Source organism: Mus musculus, chromosome 4, assembly GCF_000001635.26.
Source record: "Mus musculus strain C57BL/6J chromosome 4, GRCm38.p6 C57BL/6J".
Lineage (NCBI taxonomy): Eukaryota > Metazoa > Chordata > Mammalia > Rodentia > Muridae > Mus > Mus musculus.
This window is the reverse complement of record NC_000070.6, coordinates 147,071,739-147,081,695: the sequence shown is the minus strand read 5'-3', so window position 1 is coordinate 147,081,695 and position 9,957 is coordinate 147,071,739.

The window sequence follows — 9,957 nt, the reverse complement described above, 5'->3', positions numbered from 1 at the left end:
AGTCGAGCATAGGTCTTGAACCCTGGGGGGAACCGATGTGTGGTGATTCCTACCTATATGGGACGGAAGGCATTCGATCATGTCTTCTGGACCCTCGGCTCCTATCGAAGTTACCCTCCCCACAGCCCCCACAAGAGAGGTGTGTGGCTATCAGCCATGTAGGAGCACCACCAAGCCTTCCCATATGCAAGTAAGGTTTCCCCCAAACTCTCAGTCCAACCCAATGAGAGGTACCTGCTGTCTAAGCTTGAATCACCCCAAAACAGCATATAAATTCTATCCAGGAAATTAAAGGTGAGCGAGAACTATTCTGTCCCTTGAGTTTTTTGTTCCAAGAGCTGTAACACTTGGGAAGAGATCTTCTCTCCCGAAGAAGATCTCCCTGAGGTCCTTCCACAGGCCTCACTGGTTTGGCTTCTCGTAGGCTCAGCCAGACAAGACTCAGTGCATGGCCAGCTTAGAGTTACTGAACGACCTGGAAGAAAAGGCAGAGACTTCATCTCCCTTCCTGCACTCACTTCCCTTCACAGGAACCCTCGCAGCAGGACTGGCCAGAGGTCTCTGTGGAAAACTTCTGGTACCCAGGCCCACATGTTTAGGTTTGTCTGGATAGGTTAAATGAGAAGAGAAGACCTAGCTTGAGTGTGGGCAGCCCTGGGCTGGGGCTCCAGGTCGAACAAAAAGGAGAAAGTGGGCAGAGCAGCAGCATTCATCTTCTGGCTGTGGCTGTAATGTGATGTAACGTGCCTTTCTTTCCCTGAAATGATAGACTGTATTTTTTAAGGTATAAGTGAGAATAACAGCAATAATCATAATATGAGAAAAATGTTTTTTCTTTAAAAGTTGTTTATCAGATATTTGGTCATAGAAATAGGAAAAGATACTAATGCAATATGAATAATCAAAATTAACAAGTAGGCAGGCGTGGTAGTCCTCATTCTGTAATGCCCGGGTTTCCCTGGAAGGTCTGAATGGGAGGCACAGACATTTTTGTATATAGACATTTGGAGCAAGTTGGGTACAAGTTCCATTTCAGATACTGGGGTTGAGGTGCCGTGGCATTTCCAGCATGCCTGGACTTTTCTGCTTGGGAACTCACTGTATTGGGAAAATACTGAAAGAGATGCTTGGAAGTGTGTGTGTGTGTGTGTGTGTGTGTGTGTGTGTGTGTGTGTGTGTGTGTGTAAAGTAAGTGCAGAGAAACTCCCTGGAATCTACCAAGGATGACCCCAGAGACAACTCCTAGTAATGGGGGATACTGAGCCTGACACACTCTTTCTTTGGAAGAACCTTCCATTCTAGCTCAGGGTCGCGGGACAGGGGGGTCATATGTCAGGTTCAGCCTCCCCGGGCACATGGGAACCTCAGACTTGTCTGAAGATTGCACTACACTACAAACTGGTACGCTCCATTCACAACTGGCCACCACAGACATTCCTTATTACTGTTTGTCTGGAACCTTCCCCTATAACTTAAATCATCGAACAGTCAGGGTTAAGTGTTAGTGTACATATTTCCAGAAATTTTGAGAATCTCACCTTAGGGAAATGGTACTGTTAAATTTTTGTACACTGAAAAAGTGTCCTAAAATATATCACTAACAAACGCTTACTCTATTCAGAGAAACTTTTGCCCATTTTAAGCTAGAAATGCCTTGGGATCTAGCGACATCATTTCTGCAGCTAAGTATCAGTGGCCAGTTTTGACGCCCTCTCATGGCATACATGGGTAACTGCAGCACTCCCTTGTAAAACCCATTAACTGCTTCATTTTTTTTAAAGTCAGGATTAAAAAAAATTAAAATTCATTTAATATACATAGAGTGGATTTCACTCAAATTTTCTTATATTTTGCTAATGCTTTAAAACTGGATAAAACTCTCTCTCTGTCTCTCTGTCTCTCTCTGTCTCTCTCTCTGTCTCTGTCTCTCTCTCTCTCTCTATATATATATATATATATCTGTCACAGAAAAATAATAATGTAAACATTCTGGAAAAATAGCATAGGATGACAATTAATGATAATTATATTTTTTCATTTATTCAAAAATGAGTAGAAACCAACTATTTTTAGTATTTTATTTTATTTTATTTTATTTTATGTGTATGGGTGTTTTGCCTGCATGCATGTCTGTGTGCCATGTGCATTTAGTGCCCACAGAAGTGGGAAGAGGGCATCAGATACACTAGGGATGAAGTCAGAGGATTGTGAGCTGTCATGTGGGTACTGGGAATTGAACCTGGGTCCTCTGAACAACCAGCCAGTGCTCTTGGTCACTGAGCCATCTCTCCAGTCCTGCCCTGCCCTCTTTTAACTTCCCAGTATATTGTGAACTTTTTCTCTGTCTATAGTAAATGTATAATTGAATCACTTGTCAGTTTCCGGATAATTATCATTCAATTTTTGGATATATATAGATCACAATATAACAATGTTTATATGCATGCTCTATAGAGCAAATAAGTTCATCCTTTAAAAATATCAAATTTTAGTGTTTAGTGTCTGGGGAGATTGAGTTACCATTGTTTCTGAACTAAGTCTGTGTTGCATTTTCTTTTAGGCAGGAGCTCAGCTGGGTTCAAGAGAGAGAGGTACAGTGGCAAAGCATCGGTTTGCCAGATGTGCACCACAAAGGCTGGGGGGGGGTGAAGCACGAGGTTGGCATGGTCGCAACCTGACAGTTGTGAGCTGGGTGGAGACATTACGGAGCGCCAGGCCAGAGAATCTCCAGGAGATAAAATAGGTCAGCCTTTGCCCACCAGTGCATGGCCAGCCAGGCTGCCAGGGCAGAGGCACAACCTTGGGAGCGTGTCGGCTCTACTTTTTAGATATTTCCTTCAACAGAGACCCTACCTTTAAAAAAAAAAAAAGATGGAGAGTGATGGAGGGATCTATGTCAATTTTTGATGTTTGGCCTCCACATGCATGTAGAGTGGCCACACACACACACACACACACACACACACACACACACACACACACACACACACACAGAGAGAGAGAGAGAGAGAGAGAGAGAGAGAGAGAGAGAGAGAGAATAATATGTTCACAAAGGGTCTATACCATTCCCAGCACGTGACAGGTGCTCAGAACAATCATGTTGACGTTTGACAGTGCTCTTCTCAAAGCCATGGTCATAGAAGTGAAGTTAGTCCCAAGATACCTTCTGAATGCACACCGTGGAACCCCCTCTTCTTCTCAGCTGTTTCTAAGGGTTCAGACTAGACGGACTTGGCTTTCATGAGAGTCATTTCATAGTACCTGTACTGAGCTCAAGGCTAAACAAACCCCTGTATTTATCATCAATATCTATGAAGCCAGTAGCTTGGATAAAGGTACTAAGATTCACATTTTTTAAATGAAATTTATTCCCTCTGCTTTGAAACAATAATGGCTCCCTCAAAAGTTTTGGTTTAGTCAAGTAATGGTTACCTAGCTAGGCAGTGATTCTCAGCCTCTGGGTCATGACCTCTTTGGTGTGGCATATCAGATATTCTGCATACCAGATATTTACATTATGATTCATAACAGTAGTAGGATTACAGCTAGGAAGTAGCAACAAGAAAACTTAGTGGTTAGGGGTCACCACAAGATAAGGAGCTGCATTAAAGTATTGCAAAATTAGGGAGGTTGAAAACCACATATCTAAAGATATAATACAACTATATCTAGTTTTAATTCATTAATAAAGTAATTAAAAAATAGTCAGGCATGGTGGCTTATACCTGGAGTCCTAGAATCTGAAGCAGAGGATTGCTGTGAGTTTGAGATCAGTTTAGGATACATGGTGAGTTCAAGACCAGCCTGGATGACAGTGTGAGAGTCTTAAAAGCAAACAACAATAGCGACAACAAAAGGGACAGACATCTCAGGGCAATACTAGATCATTCCAGTCCACATTATCTACTCTGCTAGGGAAGTGGTTTACAACAGGTAAAATGTGGCAAATGGTGACCTTTAACAGCACGGAGTTAAGCTGGGAGGTAGGAGGAAATTCTTCAATGAAGACCAGCAGAAGGCATGCTGGGAGAGAAGAGAACTCTTCCCACTTCTCCCCACCAGGAGTGAGATGCCCCCTACTTCACTGCTTTCTTTCCCTCTCTGCTCGCTCACCCTTCGGCCTGCTCTGGGAAGGAAGCTGGTGGTAGATGGGCTGGCACAGAAGTGGTGAAGAGGCTATGCTGTGGCAGCACAGAAGGGAAGTGGCAGCTCTTACGTGCATCTTCACAGTACCTCTTGCTGATGGTTTGCCGCAAGACCGTGGTGTCCCTATCCAAGCATGAAGAACTTCTCAGTGGAACAATGTTACACCAGATTTCTTCATGGCTATGGATGGATGTCAGAGACAGTGCTGGAATTACCCCAGAACAGAGATATGGTGGACAGATGGTGACCCCAGAGACACCCACTGTCTAGCTCTGCTGACCTGAACACAGCAAGAGGGACTGTGAAGATGTATGGAAGAGGTGGGAGATTATTTTGAACTATCTATGGAGATCTCAGGGAATCACAGGAGCCCCTGTGGGAGGGAGGCGGAGTGAAGAGAAGGCACTCTGACATTAAAGAAATCAGCAAGAATGATGTGGTTCTGAAGGGTTGAGGAATGAGGCAGCTGAACAAGGAAAGGGAACTAGTTTTCTTATCAGACACAAGATAAGAAAACTAGTCATTCAGAAGACAGAGTAGATGTAGGGATGCAGGGGAGCATCCTTCCAGGAGGTGGCACCTTTGAGCCCTTTGCTTCAGCCAGTCACTCAGATGCCACTCTGTACAGACTACAAGACTATGTGGCTTTAAATCTATAAATATGCATTGTACAGTGTAGTAAGAAGTTGAATTCAAGTTCAAGTTCATAAAAGACCCTGTGCAACCTCAAATCTGAGCAAACGTTCCCTTACCCAAGCAATCTTGTCTAGTAGTAACTCTGTCCTGGGGCAACTTACTCTCCAGGCCCAGGTGGCATAAGGAAGAAAGTTTTATCCCTAGCATTCAGCATTTGGAAACCCTCCACATCTGTTCTCCCTGGGCTATGCTTTCTCAGCTTTGGGGTGTCTAAATCTTCTACTCTCCTTTACCAGAGTTCCCTTTTTATTTTTACACCCTGTGTTTACCTGGCCATGTGAATTCTGTCCTTCGTTTGAACTCAGACTGCTGTGCCTTTATCGTGTAAGGTATGATAAACCTAGTCTGGTAGAGAACCTGGTTCTAGAGGTCTTTACAGGGAATGGGGTGTTGTGGTATCAGCAGAGAAAAACAAGAGCAGGTGTTAAGCAACTGTAGTACCCAAGGCGTTGTGCTAAGCTCTTCTTGTACGGTTTTGTATAACAGATGTGGAATAGTGAGATTTTCACTCCCCTGGTATTTAAAAAGTCTAGTATTGCCAAGTCTGACTATAGAGGCATCCCAGGCAGCTGCGGGCACTGTTTTACTTAAGATTTCCAGTGCTGTGATAAAACCCCAATGCCATAAGCAACTTGGGGAAGAAGGGGCTTATTTCAACTTAGATGTATGTCCACAACATAGTCCATCAGGACTCAAGCAGGACCTCAAGCAGGGCTGGAACCTGGAAGTAGGAGCTGATGTAGAGGCCATGGAGGCGTGCTGCTTACTGGAGAGCACCTTATGTCTCTTGTACCCCAGGTTGGGCTTGGATTTACTACGTAGTTGAAGATAACTCCTGCTTGTTTAGTGTTGGTCGCTGGGCATAGCAGGCAGAAAGAAAACAGTTCCTGGTGGTGGAGCCCTTGAGTTACCACCAGATCTCTAGACTCCTGTCTTCTTCTTTTTCTGCAGTCTTTTCTGTCTGTCTCTGATCCATGGGAAATGGGCTTATAATTTAATGGGTGTTCATATAAGAATTATTAAAAGAATCTTTGGCTGAACAATGTTGGTCTGCTAGTGTATGTGTGTATGTGTGTGTGTGTGTGTGTGTGTGTGTGTGTGCGCGCGCACGCATGCATGCGTGTGAAACTATGGGTACTCCAGTTCTTCCTTTAGAACTTTTGTTCTTTAAGGGAGCATTTTTTTAAATAGATATTTTCTTCATTTACATTTCAAACCTGAAAGTCCTCTATACCCCCCCCCTGCCCTGCTCCCCACCCACCCACTCCCACTTCCTGGCCCTGGCATTCCCCTGTACTGGGGCACATAATGTTCGCAAGAACAAGAGCCTCTTCTCCCACTGGTGGACTACCAGGGCATCTTGAGGGAGTGTTAGATGAATAATTCCATTGACTGAAGCACTATAGACTGTCAAGCCAATCAGGTTGGAGTGAGGAAGCCTGGCTCTGAAGACAACAAAAAAGAAATCAGATGCTCCTCCTAGGTCTCTGTATCTTCATGCCTTGATCTATTTCTCACTGCCCTGAGAAATCTGAGCTCAACATGAACAGCTCCTGGAACCACATAGCTGAAAACCTTATGTCCTTCAGAACAGGTGAGAGTCAGCAGAACCTTTGTGTGTGATAGGGTTGGCAATGAGGTTGCTAAGGCAGCTGCTTGAATATGTGACCTGGTGTTTGTCTTATGCAGGAAACACTCACTGAACAGTGCAGCTAGCCACAGGTGGACAAGACAGGAGAGAACAAAAGACTTGGGGCTAGAAAGGAGAGGGACAGCATTCTAGAGTCAGGAGAGGTATGAGACTGTCTCCCCCTTCTCCTCGCCTGTGTTTGGCTGAGCTCCTCTTAGTCCTTCACATGCACCATGATTTCTCAAATATGCTTCCAGCATGCTGCAAATTCATTAATGCTTATTCTAATTATTATATTAATTAAATGAGGCCAGAGGTGGCCAGGGTCATAGTAGAATGTCCATCTCTTGATCATGCATTTCTAAGGGTGAAAATGTGTGGCAAAGAGGTGCTTTCCCCAAAACCAATTCAGAGTGTTATAAAAATGCAAGAAGTCAGCAAGCTAGCCAGCCAGTCAATCAGTCCTCTGAGGGCTATGCTTTGATTGCTACAATACCATTCTGAAGCAACCTCATCCGTTCTCTAGAGTCATGGGCAGAACTTTGTCTTCTTTTTCTCTTTATGATGATCATTAGGAGTCTCCTAAAAACTAGCTCTGGATGTCCAGTGTGAAGAAGGGACAGGTGGGAGAGTAATTAGGGATATCCTCATTTTTGCAACTGAACATCTGTGTGATGTCAACAAGTCACAAAGCCTTCCTAGGCTTTAACTTTCTCATTTGAAGAGTGAAGAGGAAGATGGACGGATGATTCTGTGCATCTCAGGAGCAGTACTCTCCTAGGCTCCTTGATGGCTTTGAGCAGACTTCTGCTGAGACCCAGCTCTGGGATGTCACCTAAATTGTGACCTTTCAGGACACTAGCACTGCAGCCAACCAACAGTAGATAGAGGGTGGGAAGAGGAGTCTACCCCACTAGGCTGCTGTTCTGTACCTCGCAGTTTTGAGATCCAGAGTGTGCATCAAGAGTTGTCTGTGCCATATGCTCCAAATGATCTCAGCAAATTTGATCCCAGCACTAGGGCTTAAGAGGATGCTTCTCTCAAGGCCAGGTCCAACCAGGGCTTTTAAAGCAGGGAGGGACCTGAGAGACAGATGTGTAAAGCAGGAGTTGGTGTCCCTGGGAGGACATTAGCAATCTGACCAGTTCCCAGGCTGGAAGTGGTCATGTGGCTCTTGACTTATTACCAAAGTCAGGAAGGACATTCTTTTCCATGAGGCAGAAGACTCCTGGGAGGTGGAGACTTTCAGAGGCAGCTCTTTGTTTGCTGTTTGTGTGCATGATTTCTCCTTCAGAGATGCCAGGAGGCTTCATGTACGGCTTGGCTTGATAAGCCATGTTAGAATGAGAGGAATTATAAACGCTCGCCATTGTCACTATGGCATCATTATTATGGTAATGCAATCAGTAAAATATACCTGCCTCTTGAGGTCTAGTGTAATTGGATTCTGCTGAATTGATGCAATTAAAAGAATTAGGGAGCCCATTAGGTGGTTTATGTTTTCTATAAAAAATTTCTCAAAATAGAAAAAAAAAGGAAAAGATTAGGCTTCACCCATGGCTTTGCTTTCTCTAGTCTAACACTCCACCTCCTGGAGAAACACTACATAGTATTTAAGACTCCAGATAGTTTAAAACTAAGAAGACTGTCTAGCATCAACAAATCTGTACAATTAAAAAAATAAATATCCATAAATGAGAGGATAAATTCTTACTTTATAGTTGATTTAGTAGCATTTCCTTAATAGCATTAGCTTCAAAGACATGTGTAGCATGAATATGCCAAACATTACATAAATGCAAAGAAATTAGTCAGAAAAAAAATGAATGTCTTTAGGTTTGTGTCTTTGACTTGCAAACGAAAACTCAGAAGCTATTTACAGAGTTTGAAGCAATGATGTCTGACCAGTGTCTAATATATTTACTATTTCTTTCTTAGAATTTAAATTAACTTAAATAGCTATTAACTGAAGTCATCATACATAAGGAACATTTTAGACAATGACTGGCATAAGCATCAATTAATTAATTTCTGTCCTGTTTTCCCTGAAGAGCTCAAGGCAAACCCGTTTTGATGATTTGGGAATAAAAACAAATGTATGAGGGGAAATGAAACTCAGAAGATGAATAAAATCTAAAATCAGGTGGTGTGGCTTATGAAAACTGGTACTAGTAGATATACCATTTGTACTGGCTGGTTTTATTTGTCATCTTGACACAAGCTGGAGTTATCACAGAGAAAGGAACTTCAGTTAAGGAAATGCCTCCATGAGATCCAGCTATGGGGCATTTTCTCAATTAGTGATCAAGGGGGAAAGGCCCCTTGTGGGTGGTGCCATCTCTGGGCTGGATGTCTTGGGTTCTATAAGAGAGCAGGCTGAGCGAGCCAGGGGAAGCGAGTAAAGAACATCCCTCCATGGCCTCTGAATCAGCTCCTGCTTCCTGACCTGCTTGAGTTCCAGTCCTGATATCCTTTGGTGATGAACAGCAACATGCAAAGTGTAAACTGAATAAACCCTTTCCTCCCCAACTTGCTTCTTGGTCATGATGTTTTGTCCAGGAATAGAAACCCTGACTAAGACAGATTGTTTCAAGGTATCTCTTCCCACACATTGCTAAGGCCACAGAAGTTCTCAAGATGGATCAGTAGATGGCTATAAGGCAGACAGTGAGTGGCTTTTGGAGCTCTACAGGGATCCTCTTGGCACAGTAAGGACTTTCTGCCTAAGAGAATGTGTACTTCTGGGGTGATGAATCTTGGAACTCACTTTCTGTGAGGAGGAATACTGTCTTTTCTTTCTATACTACCTTTTAGCTTTTCTTCCATCTTCCCTCAGGGAAGGCAGGGCTGTTCTAATCATTGATGGCAACTGTATTATATTCTATGATAGGGGGATAGCTGGAGGCACGTCTTTCTAGCATCTATGGGTGCAATTCCTATGTACATTTTTTTCTTTGTTGTTCAAAATGCTTCTAAAATCTGCCTTCCTCTTCTAAGTTCATGGCTCTTTCAGGGTTCTCATAGCCATCATGCCTCCCTGACTTTCACTGGAATTGTATTCTGTTCTGGGGGAGATTCCCCACCCCCTGCCCTAGCAGTAGGACTTGACTACAGCTCACTTCTCTTGTTCTTTTCCCCACCATGCAATGAGCACTGGATCCAAGCCAGGCTCAAATGGATTCTCTGGAGGGTTAAAATAAGAACCAAGAAAATAGGACCCCCTATTTTTTCTGGTAGAAATATTGGGAAGGCATGAGTCCAGGGCTCTACCACCAAGTCTAACCTATAATACATGAAAGACGGCACATGGATTAACCTACACCTCATTGAGAGGTACAACAGCAGAGAGATGAGGAAGGATAGAGTAGGTATGGCTAAGGAAAGTTGGGAAGAGAGAAAAAGAAAGGAGGGAGGAAAAAATAATTAGGGAGACCCAATGACGTTTCTATAATTTTAATCTTCCTAAGTGTCTTAGCCAGTGTTCT